Below are 15,607 nucleotides of genomic sequence, written 5' to 3'. Positions count from 1 at the left end.
TAACATGGCACTAACATGACACTGACATGGCTCTAACATGGCACTAACATGGCACTAATACGTCACTAACATGACACTAACATGGCACTAACATGGCACTAACATCAAATCAAATCAAATCAAATCAATTTATTTTTGTAAGGCCCAAAATCACAACAACAGTTGCCTCTGAGGGCCACAGGGAGAAATGAATCAACAATGTCTGTGGTGGCGATGGAGTCAGACAATGTCTGTGGTGGCGATGAAGTCAGACAATGTCTGTGGTGGCGAGGGACGATGTCCCAGGGTCCTCTGTCCTTAGACTCTCCTTCTCGGCCAGGAAAAACTACAAAAAAAACCTCTTTGGGAAAAAAGCGTAGAAACCTGGAGGAGTTCCAGTGAAGGAGAGATCCGACTCTCACAGACGGACAGACGGACACGAGGAGACTGGAGCTGGACCCACTCTTCAGGCAGAAGAGGGACCGTCTGAGTCGAGCTGGACCCACTCTTCAGGCAGAAGAGGGACCGTCTGAGTCGAGCTGGACCCACTCTTCAGGCAGAAGAGGGACCGTCTGAGTCGAGCTGGACCCACTCTTCAGGCAGAAGAGGGACCGTCGGAGGCGAGCTGGACCCACTCTTCAGGCAGATGAGGGACCGTCGGAGGCGAGCTGGACCCACTCTTCAGGCAGAAGAGGGACCAACTGAGGCGAACTGGAGCCACTCTTCAGGCAGATGAGGGACCGTCCACACAGGGCAGGGACCACTTCACCAGGGGAGGGGCATCTGGGTCCACAGGTCCTCAGGAGTGAGAGAAAGAAAAGAAGGCGGTGAACAGTTTGCAAGTGGAATCAAAAAATAAATATTGTTTGATAGCATAAGTAGTCAGAAGAAGAAGAGGATAGTGCTCAAGCTGTCATACTTCCCCCAGCACAGTTACTCCTAGGGCAGCGTAGCTGAAGCTGTGGGTTTATCTTTCTGTTCCTAACTACTCTGACCATAACCCCTAACATGACACTGACATGACACTTACATGGCACTAACATGGCACTAATACGTCACTAACATGACACTGACATGACACTACATGGCACTAACATGGCACTAACATGGCACTAATACGTCACTAACATGACACTAACATGGCAGTAACATGATACTAACATGACACTGACATGACACTGACATGGCACTAACATGACACTAACATGACACTAACATGGCACTGACATGGCACTGACATGGCACTGACATGGCACTGACATGACACTAACATGGCACTAACATGACACTAACATGGCACTAACATGACAATGACATGGCACTAACATGACAATGACATGACACTAACATGGCACTAACATGACACTAACATGGCACTAACATGACAATGACATGGCACTAACATGACAATGACATGACACTAACATGGCACTAACATGACAATGACATGACACTGACATGGCTCTAAAATGGCACTAACATGACACTGACATGGCTCTAACATGGCACTAACATGGCACTAATACGTCACTAACATGACACTAACATGGCACTAACATGGCACTAACATGACACTGACATGACACTAACATGGCACTAACATGGCACTAATACGTCACTAACATGACACTGACATGACACTAACATGGCACTAATACGTCACTAATACGACACTAATACGACACTAACATGGCACTAACATGGCACTAACATGGCACTAACATGACACTGACATGACACTGACATGGCACTAACATCGCTCTAACATGGCACTAACATGGCACTAATACGTCACTAACATGACAATGACATTACACTAACATGGCACTAACATGACAATGACATGACACTGACATGGCTCTAACATGGCACTAACATGACACTGACATGACACTGACATGGCACTGACATGACACTAACATGGCACTAACATGACACTAACATGGCACTAACATGACAATGACATGGCACTAACATGACAATGACATGACACTAACATGGCACTAATGTGGCACTAACATGACACTAACATGGCACTAACATGACAATGACATGACACTAACATGGCACTAACATGGCACTAACATGACACTAACATGGCACTAACATGACACTGACATGGCACTAACATGACAATGACATAACACTAACATGGCACTAACATGACAATGACATGACACTGACATGGCTCTAACATGGCACTAACATGACACTGACATGGCTCTAACATGGCACTAACATGGCACTAATACGTCACTAACATGACACTAACATGGCACTAACATGGCACTAACATGGCACTAACATGACACTGACATGACACTAACATGGCACTAACATGGCACTAATACGTCACTAACCTGACACTGACATGACACTAACATGGCACTAACATTGCACTAACATGGCACTAATACGTCACTAACATGACAATGACATGATACTAACATGGCACTAACATGACAATGACATGACACTGACATGGCTCTAACATGGCACTAACATGACACTGACATGACACTGACATGACACTAACATGGCACTAACATGGCACTAACATGACACTGACATGACACTGACATGGCACTGACATGGCACTAACATGGCACTAACATGACACTAATATGACACTAACATGACAATGACATGGCACTAACATGACAATGACATGGCACTAACATGACATGACAATGACATGGCACTAACATGACAATGACATGGCACTGACATGGCACTAACATGGCACTAACATGACACTAACCTGACACTAACATGACAATGACCTGGCACTAACATGACACTAACATGGCACTAACATGACACTAACATGACACTAACATGACAATGACATGGCACTAACATGACACTAACATGGCACCAACATGACAATGACATGACAATGACATTGCACTAACATGACAATGACATGGCACTGACATGGCACTAACATGGCACTAACATGACACTAACATGATAGTAACATGACAATGACATGGCACTAACATGACACTAACATTGCACTAACATGGCACTAACATGACATTAACATGACAATGACATGGCACTAACATGACAATGACATGGCACTAACATGGCACTAACATGACACTAACATGACAATAACATGACAATGACATGGCACTAACATGACACTAACATGGCACTAACATGGCACTAACATGGCACTAACATGACAATGACATGGCACTAATACGTCACTAATACGACACTAATACGACACTAACATGGCACTAAGATGGCACTAACATGGCACTAACATGACACTGACATGACACTGACATGGCACTAACATCGCTCTAACATGGCACTAACATGGCACTAATACGTCACTAACATGACAATGACATTACACTAACATGGCACTAACATGACAATGACGTGACACTGACATGGCTCTAACATGGCACTAACATGACACTGACATGACACTGACATGGCACTGACATGACACTAACATGGCACTAACATGACACTAACATGGCACTAACATGACAATGACATGGCACTAACATGACAATGACATGACACTAACATGGCACTAACATGGCACTAACATGACATTAACATGGCACTAACATGACAATGACATGGCACTAACATGACAATGACATGACACTAACATGGCACTAACATGACACTAACATGGCACTAACATGACACTGACATGGCACTAACATGGCACTAACATGGCACTAATACGTCACTAACATGACACTAACATGGCACTAACATGGCACTAACATGACACTGACATGACACTAACATGGCACTAACATGGCACTAATACGTCACTAACATGACACTGACATGACACTAACATGGCACTAACATGGCACTAACATGACACTGACATGACACTAACATGGCACTAACATGGCACTAACATGACACTGACATGACACTGACATGGCACTAACATCGCTCTAACATGGCACTAACATGGCACTAATACGTCACTAACATGACACTGACATGGCACTAACATGGCATTAACATGACACTAACATGACACTAACATGACACTAACATGACAATGACATGACAATGACATGGCACTAACATGACAATGACATGGCACTGACATGGCACTAACATGACAATGACATGGCACTGACATGGCACTAACATGGCACTAACATGACACTAACATGACACTAACATGACAATGACATGGCACTAACATGACACTAACATGGCACTAACATGGCACTAACATGACACTAACATGACAATGACATGACAATGACATGACAATGACATGGCACTAACATGACACTGACATGGCACTAACATGGCACTAACATGACACTAACATGACACTAACATGACAATGACTTGGCACTAACATGACAATAACATGGCACTAACATGACAATGACATGACAATGACATGGCACTAACATGACAATGACATGGCACTGACATGGCACTAACATGGCACTAACATGACACTAACCTGACACTAATATGACAATGACCTGGCACTAACATGACACTAACATGACAATGACATGGCACTAACATGACACTAACATGGCACTAACATGACAATGACATGACAATGACATGGCACTAACATGACAATGACATGGCACTGACATGGCACTAACATGGCACTAACATGACACTAACATGATACTAACATGACAATGACATGGCACTAACATGACACTAACATTGCACTAACATGACACTAACATGACATTAACATGACAATGACATGGCACTAACATGACAATGACATGGCACTAACATGGCACTAACATAACACTAACATGACACTAACATGACAATGACATGGCACTAACATGACACTAACAGGGCACTAACATGGCACTAACATGGCACTAACATGACACTAACATGACACTAACATGACAATGACATGGCACTAACATGACACTAACATTACACTAACATGACAATGACATGACACTAACATGACACTAACATGGCACTAACATGACAATGACATGACACTAACATGACACTAACATGGCACTAACATGACACCAACATGACACTAACATGGCACTAACATGACAATGATATGACACTAACATGACAATGACATGGCACTAACATGACAATGACATGACACTGACATGGCACTAACATGACACTAACATTGGCACTGACATGGCACTAATATGGCACTAACATGACACTAACATGGCACTAACATGACAATGACATGGCACTAACATGACAATGACATGACACTAACATGGCACTGACATGGCACTAACATGACACTAACATGGCACTAACATGACAATGACATGGCACTAACATGACAATGACATGACACTGACATGGCACTAACATGGCACTAACATGACACTAACATGGCACTAACATGACAATGACATGGCACTAACATGACACTGACATGACACTAACATGGCACTAACATGGCCCTAACATGACACTAACATGGCACTAACATGACACTAACATGGCACTGACATGATACTGACATGGCACTAACATGACACTAACATGGCACTAACATGACACTAACATGGCACTAACATGGCACTAACATGGCACTAATACGTCACTAACATGACACTAACATGGCACTAACATGGCACTAACATGACACTGACATGACACTAACATGGCACTAACATGGCACTAATACGTCACTAACATGACACTGACATGACACTAACATGGCACTAACATGGCACTAACATGACACTGACATGACACTAACATGGCACTAACATGGCACTAACATGACACTGACATGACACTGACATGGCACTAACATCGCTCTAACATGGCACTAACATGGCACTAATACGTCACTAACATGACACTGACATGGCACTAACATGGCATTAACATGACACTAACATGACACTAACATGACACTAACATGACAATGACATGACAATGACATGGCACTAACATGACAATGACATGGCACTGACATGGCACTAACATGACAATGACATGGCACTGACATGGCACTAACATGGCACTAACATGACACTAACATGACACTAACATGACAATGACATGGCACTAACATGACACTAACATGGCACTAACATGGCACTAACATGACACTAACATGACAATGACATGACAATGACATGACAATGACATGGCACTAACATGACACTGACATGGCACTAACATGGCACTAACATGACACTAACATGACACTAACATGACAATGACTTGGCACTAACATGACAATAACATGGCACTAACATGACAATGACATGACAATGACATGGCACTAACATGACAATGACATGGCACTGACATGGCACTAACATGGCACTAACATGACACTAACCTGACACTAATATGACAATGACCTGGCACTAACATGACACTAACATGACAATGACATGGCACTAACATGACACTAACATGGCACTAACATGACAATGACATGACAATGACATGGCACTAACATGACAATGACATGGCACTGACATGGCACTAACATGGCACTAACATGACACTAACATGATACTAACATGACAATGACATGGCACTAACATGACACTAACATTGCACTAACATGACACTAACATGACATTAACATGACAATGACATGGCACTAACATGACAATGACATGGCACTAACATGGCACTAACATAACACTAACATGACACTAACATGACAATGACATGGCACTAACATGACACTAACAGGGCACTAACATGGCACTAACATGGCACTAACATGACACTAACATGACACTAACATGACAATGACATGGCACTAACATGACACTAACATTACACTAACATGACAATGACATGACACTAACATGACACTAACATGGCACTAACATGACAATGACATGACACTAACATGACACTAACATGGCACTAACATGACACCAACATGACACTAACATGGCACTAACATGACAATGATATGACACTAACATGACAATGACATGGCACTAACATGACAATGACATGACACTGACATGGCACTAACATGACACTAACATTGGCACTGACATGGCACTAATATGGCACTAACATGACACTAACATGGCACTAACATGACAATGACATGGCACTAACATGACAATGACATGACACTAACATGGCACTGACATGGCACTAACATGACACTAACATGGCACTAACATGACAATGACATGGCACTAACATGACAATGACATGACACTGACATGGCACTAACATGGCACTAACATGACACTAACATGGCACTAACATGACAATGACATGGCACTAACATGACACTGACATGACACTAACATGGCACTAACATGGCCCTAACATGACACTAACATGGCACTAACATGACACTAACATGGCACTGACATGATACTGACATGGCACTAACATGACACTAACATGGCACTAACATGACACTAACATGGCACTAACATGACACTAACATGGCACTAACATGACAATGACATGGCACTAACATGACAATGACATGACAAAAACATGACACTAACATTGCACTAACATGACACTAACATGGCACTAACATGACACTAACATGGCACTAACATGACACTAACATGGCACTGACATGACACTGACATGGCACTAACATGACACTAACATGGCACTAACATGACACAAACATGGCACTAACGTGACACTAACATGGCACTAACATGACAATGACATGGCACTAACATGACAATGACATGGCACAAACATGACACTAACATGGCACTAACATGACACTAACATGGCGCTAACATGACAATGACATGGCACTAACATGGCACTAACATGACACTAACATGGCATTAACATGACAATGACATGGCACTAACATGACAATGACACGACACTGACATGGCACTAACATGACACTAACATGGCACTAACATGACACTAACATGGCACTAACATGACACTAACATGGAACTAACATGACAATGACATGACACTGACATGGCACTAACATGACACTAACATGGCACAAACATGACACTAACATGGCACTAACATGACACTAACATTGGCACTGACATGGCACTAATATGGCACTAACATGACAATGACATGGCACTAACATGACAATGACATGACACTGACATGGCACTAACATGACAATGACATGGCACTAACATGACACTGACATGACACTAACATGGCACTAACATGGCCCTAACATGACACTAACATGGCACTAACATGACACTAACATGGCACTGACATGATACTGACATGGCACTAACATGACACTAACATGGCACTAACATGACACTAACATGGCACTAACATGACACTAACATGGCACTAACATGACAATGACATGGCACTAACATGACAATGACATGACAAAAACATGACACTAACATTGCACTAACATGACACTAACATGGCACTAACATGACACTAACATGGCACTAACGTGACACTAACATGGCACTAACATGACAATGACATGGCACTAACATGACAATGACATGGCACAAACATGACACTAACATGGCACTAACATGACACTAACATGGCGCTAACATGACAATGACATGGCACTAACATGGCACTAACATGACACTAACATGGCATTAACATGACAATGACATGGCACTAACATGACAATGACACGACACTGACATGGCACTAACATGACACTAACATGGCACTAACATGACACTAACATGGCACTAACATGACACTAACATGGAACTAACATGACAATGACATGACACTGACATGGCACTAACATGACACTAACATGGCACAAACATGACACTAACATGGCACTAACATGACACTAACATGGCACTAACATGACAATGACATGGCACTAACATGACAATGACATGACACTAACATGGCACTAACATGACAATGACATGACACTGACATGGCTCTAACATGGCACTAACATGACACTGACATGGCTCTAACATGGCACTAACATGGCACTAATACGTCACTAACATGACACTAACATGGCACTAACATGGCACTAACATGACACTGACATGACACTAACATGGCACTAACATGGCACTAATACGTCACTAACATGACACTGACATGACACTAACATGGCACTAATACGTCACTAATACAACACTAATACGACACTAACATGGCACTAACATGGCACTAACATGACACTGACATGACACTGACATGGCACTAACATCGCTCTAAAATGGCACTAACATGGCACTAATACGTCACTAACATGACAATGACATTACACTAACATGGCACTAACATGACAATGACATGACACTGACATGGCTCTAACATGGCACTAACATGACACTGACATGACACTGACATGGCACTGACATGCCTCTAACATGGCACTAACATGACACTGACATGGCTCTAACATGGCACTAACATGGCACTAATACGTCACTAACATGACACTAACATGGCACTAACATGGCACTCATATGACACTGACATGACACTAAAATGGCACTAACATGGCACTAATACGTCACTAACATGACACTGACATGACACTAACATGGCACTAATACGTCACTAATACGACACTAATACGACACTAACATGGCACTAACATGGCACTAACATGGCACTAACATGACACTGACATGACACTGACATGGCACTAACATCGCTCTAACATGGCACTAACATGGCACTAATACGTCACTAACATGACAATGACATTACACTAACATGGCACTAACATGACAATGACGTGACACTGACATGGCTCTAACATGGCACTAACATGACACTGACATGACACTGACATGGCACTGACATGACACTAACATGGCACTAACATGACACTAAAATGGCACTAACATGACAATGACATGGCACTAACATGACAATGACATGACACTAACATGGCACTAACATGGCACTAACATGACATTATCATGGCACTAACATGACAATGACATGGCACTAACATGACAATGACATGACACTAACATGGCACTAACATGACACTAACATGGCACTAACATGACACTGACATGGCACTAACATGGCACTAACATGGCACTAATACGTCACTAACATGACACTAACATGGCACTAACATGGCACTAACATGACACTGACATGACACTAACATGGCACTAACATGGCACTAATACGTCACTAACATGACACTGACATGACACTAACATGGCACTAACATGGCACTAACATGACACTGACATGACACTAACATGGCACTAACATGGCACTAATACGTCACTAACATGACAATGACATGACTTTAACATGGCACTAACATGACACTGACATGACACTGACATGACACTAACATGGCACTAACATGGCACTAACATGACACTGACATGACACTGACATGGCACTAACATCGCTCTAACATGGCACTAACATGGCACTAATACATCACTAACATGACACTGACATGGCACTAACATGGCATTAACATGACACTAACATGGCACTAACATGACACTAACATGGAACTAACATGACAATGACATGACACTGACATGGCACTAACATGACACTAACATGGCACAAACATGACACTAACATGACACTAACATGACACTAACATGGCACTAACATGACAATGACATGGCACTAACATGACAATGACATGACACTAACATGGCACTAACATGACAATGACATGACACTGACATGGCTCTAACATGGCACTAACATGACACTGACATGGCTCTAACATGGCACTAACATGGCACTAATACGTCACTAACATGACACTAACATGGCACTAACATGGCACTAACATGACACTGACATGACACTAACATGGCACTAACATGGCACTAATACGTCACTAACATGACACTGACATGACACTAACATGGCACTAATACGTCACTAATACAACACTAATACGACACTAACATGGCACTAACATGGCACTAACATGACACTGACATGACACTGACATGGCACTAACATCGCTCTAAAATGGCACTAACATGGCACTAATACGTCACTAACATGACAATGACATTACACTAACATGGCACTAACATGACAATGACATGACACTGACATGGCTCTAACATGGCACTAACATGACACTGACATGACACTGACATGGCACTGACATGCCTCTAACATGGCACTAACATGACACTGACATGGCTCTAACATGGCACTAACATGGCACTAATACGTCACTAACATGACACTAACATGGCACTAAGATGGCACTAACATGACACTGTCATGACACTAACATGGCACTAACATGGCACTAATACGTCACTAACATGACACTAACATGACACTAACATGGCACTAACATGACAATGACATGACACTGACATGGCTCTAACATGGCACTAACATGACACTGACATGACACTGACATGACACTAACATGGCACTAACATGGCACTAACATGACACTGACATGACACTGACATGGCACTAACATCGCTCTAACATGGCACTAACATGGCACTAACATGACACTAACATGACAATGACATGACAATGACATGGCACTAACATGACAATGACATGGCACTGACATGGCACTAACATGACACTAACATGACAATGACATGACACTAACATGGCACTAACATGGCACTAACATGACACTAACATGGCACTAACATGACAATGACATGGCACTAACATGACAATTACATGACACTAACATGGCACTAACATGACACTAACATGGCACTAACATTACACTGACATGGCACTAACATGACAATGACATAAAACTAACATGGCACTAACATGACAATGACATGACACTGACATGGCTCTAACATGGCACTAACATGACACTGACATGGCTCTAACATGGCACTAACATGGCACTAATACGTCACTAACATGACACTAACATGGCACTAACATGGCACTAACATGACACTGACATGACACTAACATGGCACTAACATGACACTGACAAGACACTAACATTGCACTAACATGGCACTAACATGACATTAACATGACAATGACATGGCACTAACATGACAATGACATGGCACTAACATGGCACTAACATGACACTAACATGACAATAACATGACAATGACATGGCACTAACATGACACTAACATGGCACTAACATGGCACTAACATGGCACTAACATGACACTAACATGACACTAACATGACAATGACATGGCACTAACATGACACTAACATGACACTAACATGACAATGACATGACACTTACATGACACTAACATGGCACTAACATGACAATGACATGGCACTAACATGACAATGACATGACACTAACATGGCACTAACATGGCACTAACATGACACTAACATGGCACTAACATGACACTAACATGGCACTAACATGACAATGACATGGCACTAACATGACAATGACATGACACTAACATGGCACTAACATGACAATGACATGACACTGACATGGCTCTAACATGGCACTAACATGACACTGACATGGCTCTAACATGGCACTAACATGGCACTAATACGTCACTAACATGACACTAACATGGCACTAACATGGCACTCATATGACACTGACATGACACTAAAATGGCACTAACATGGCACTAATACGTCACTAACATGACACTGACATGACACTAACATGGCACTAATACGTCACTAATACGACACTAATACGACACTAACATGGCACTAACATGGCACTAACATGGCACTAACATGACACTGACATGACACTGACATGGCACTAACATCGCTCTAACATGGCACTAACATGGCACTAATACGTCACTAACATGACAATGACATTACACTAACATGGCACTAACATGACAATGACGTGACACTGACATGGCTCTAACATGGCACTAACATGACACTGACATGACACTGACATGGCACTGACATGACACTAACATGGCACTAACATGACACTAACATGGCACTAACATGACAATGACATGGCACTAACATGACAATGACATGACACTAACATGGCACTAACATGGCACTAACATGACATTATCATGGCACTAACATGACAATGACATGGCACTAACATGACAATGACATGACACTAACATGGCACTAACATGACACTAACATGGCACTAACATGACACTGACATGGCACTAACATGGCACTAACATGGCACTAATACGTCACTAACATGACACTAACATGGCACTAACATGGCACTAACATGACACTGACATGACACTAACATGGCACTAACATGGCACTAATACGTCACTAACATGACACTGACATGACACTAACATGGCACTAACATGGCACTAACATGACACTGACATGACACTAACATGGCACTAACATGGCACTAATACGTCACTAACATGACAATGACATGACTTTAACATGGCACTAACATGACACTGACATGACACTGACATGACACTGACATGACACTAACATGGCACTAACATGGCACTAACATGACACTGACATGACACTGACATGGCACTAACATCGCTCTAACATGGCACTAACATGGCACTAATACATCACTAACATGACACTGACATGGCACTAACATGGCATTAACATGACACTAACATGACACTAACATGACACCAACATGACAATGACATGACAATGACATGGCACTAACATGACAATGACATGGCACTGACATGGCACTAACATGACAATGACATGGCACTGACATGGCACTAACATGGCACTAACATGACACTAACATGACACTAACATGACAATGACATGGCACTAACATGACACTAACATGGCACTAACATGGCACTAACATGACACTAACATGACAATGACATGACAATGACATGACAATGACATGGCACTAACATGACACTGACATGGCACTAACATGGCACTAACATGACACTAACATGACACTAACATGACAATGACTTGGCACTAACATGACAATAACATGGCACTAACATGACAATGACATGACAATGACATGGCACTAACATGACAATGACATGGCACTGACATGGCACTAACATGGCACTAACATGACACTAACCTGACACTAATATGACAATGACCTGGCACTAACATGACACTAACATGACAATGACATGGCACTAACATGACACTAACATGGCACTAACATGACAATGACATGACAATGACATGGCACTAACATGACAATGACATGGCACTGACATGGCACTAACATGGCACTAACATGACACTAACATGATACTAACATGACAATGACATGGCACTAACATGACACTAACATTGCACTAACATGGCACTAACATGACATTAACATGACAATGACATGGCACTAACATGACAATGACATGGCACTAACATGGCACTAACATAACACTAACATGACACTAACATGACAATGACATGGCACTAACATGACACTAACAGGGCACTAACATGGCACTAACATGGCACTAACATGACACTAACATGACACTAACATGACAATGACATGGCACTAACATGACACTAACATTACACTAACATGACAATGACATGACACTAACATGACACTAACATGGCACTAACATGACAATGACATGACACTAACATGACACTAACATGGCACTAACATGACACCAACATGACACTAACATGGCACTAACATGACAATGACATGACACTAACATGACACTAACATGGCACTAACATGACACCAACATGGCACTAACATGACACTAACATGGCGCTAACATGACAATGACATGGCACTAACATGGCACTAACATGACACTAACATGGCATTAACATGACAATGACATGGCACTAACATGACAATGACATGGCACTAACATGACACTAACATTGGCACTGACATGGCACTAATATGGCACTAACATGACACTAACATGGCACTAACATGACAATGACATGGCACTAACATGACAATGACATGACACTAACATGGCACTGACATGGCACTAACATGACACTAACATGGCACTAACATGACAATGACATGGCACTAACATGACAATGACATGACACTGACATGACACTGACATGGCACTAACATGGCACTAACATGACACTAACATGGCACTAACATGACAATGACATGGCACTAACATGACAATGACATGACACTAACATGGCACTAACATGACACTGACATGACACTAACATGGCACTAACATGGCCCTAACATGACACTAACATGGCACTAACATGACACTAACATGGCACTGACATGACACTGACATGGCACTAACATGACACTAACATGGCACTAACATGACACTAACATGGCACTAACATGACACTAACATGGCACTAACATGACAATGACATGGCACTAACATGACAATGACATGGCACAAACATGACACTAACATTGCACTAACATGACACTAACATGGCACTAACATGACACTAACATGGCACTAACATGACACTAACATGGCACTGACATGACACTGACATGGCACTAACATGACACTAACATGGCACTAACATGACACAAACATGGCACTAACGTGACACTAACATGGCACTAACATGACAATGACATGGCACTAACATGACAATGACATGGCACAAACATGACACTAACATGGCACTAACATGACACTAACATGGCGCTAACATGACAATGACATGGCACTAACATGGCACTAACATGACACTAACATGGCATTAACATGACAATGACATGGCACTAACATGACAATGACACGACACTGACATGGCACTAACATGA

The sequence above is a fragment of the Eucyclogobius newberryi genome, unplaced genomic scaffold, assembly GCF_026437365.1.
Source record: "Eucyclogobius newberryi isolate DKJ021-1_F unplaced genomic scaffold, fEucNew1.0.hap1 SCAF_16, whole genome shotgun sequence".
NCBI lineage: Eukaryota > Metazoa > Chordata > Actinopteri > Gobiiformes > Gobiidae > Eucyclogobius > Eucyclogobius newberryi.
Note: the sequence above shows the minus strand (reverse complement) of the source record.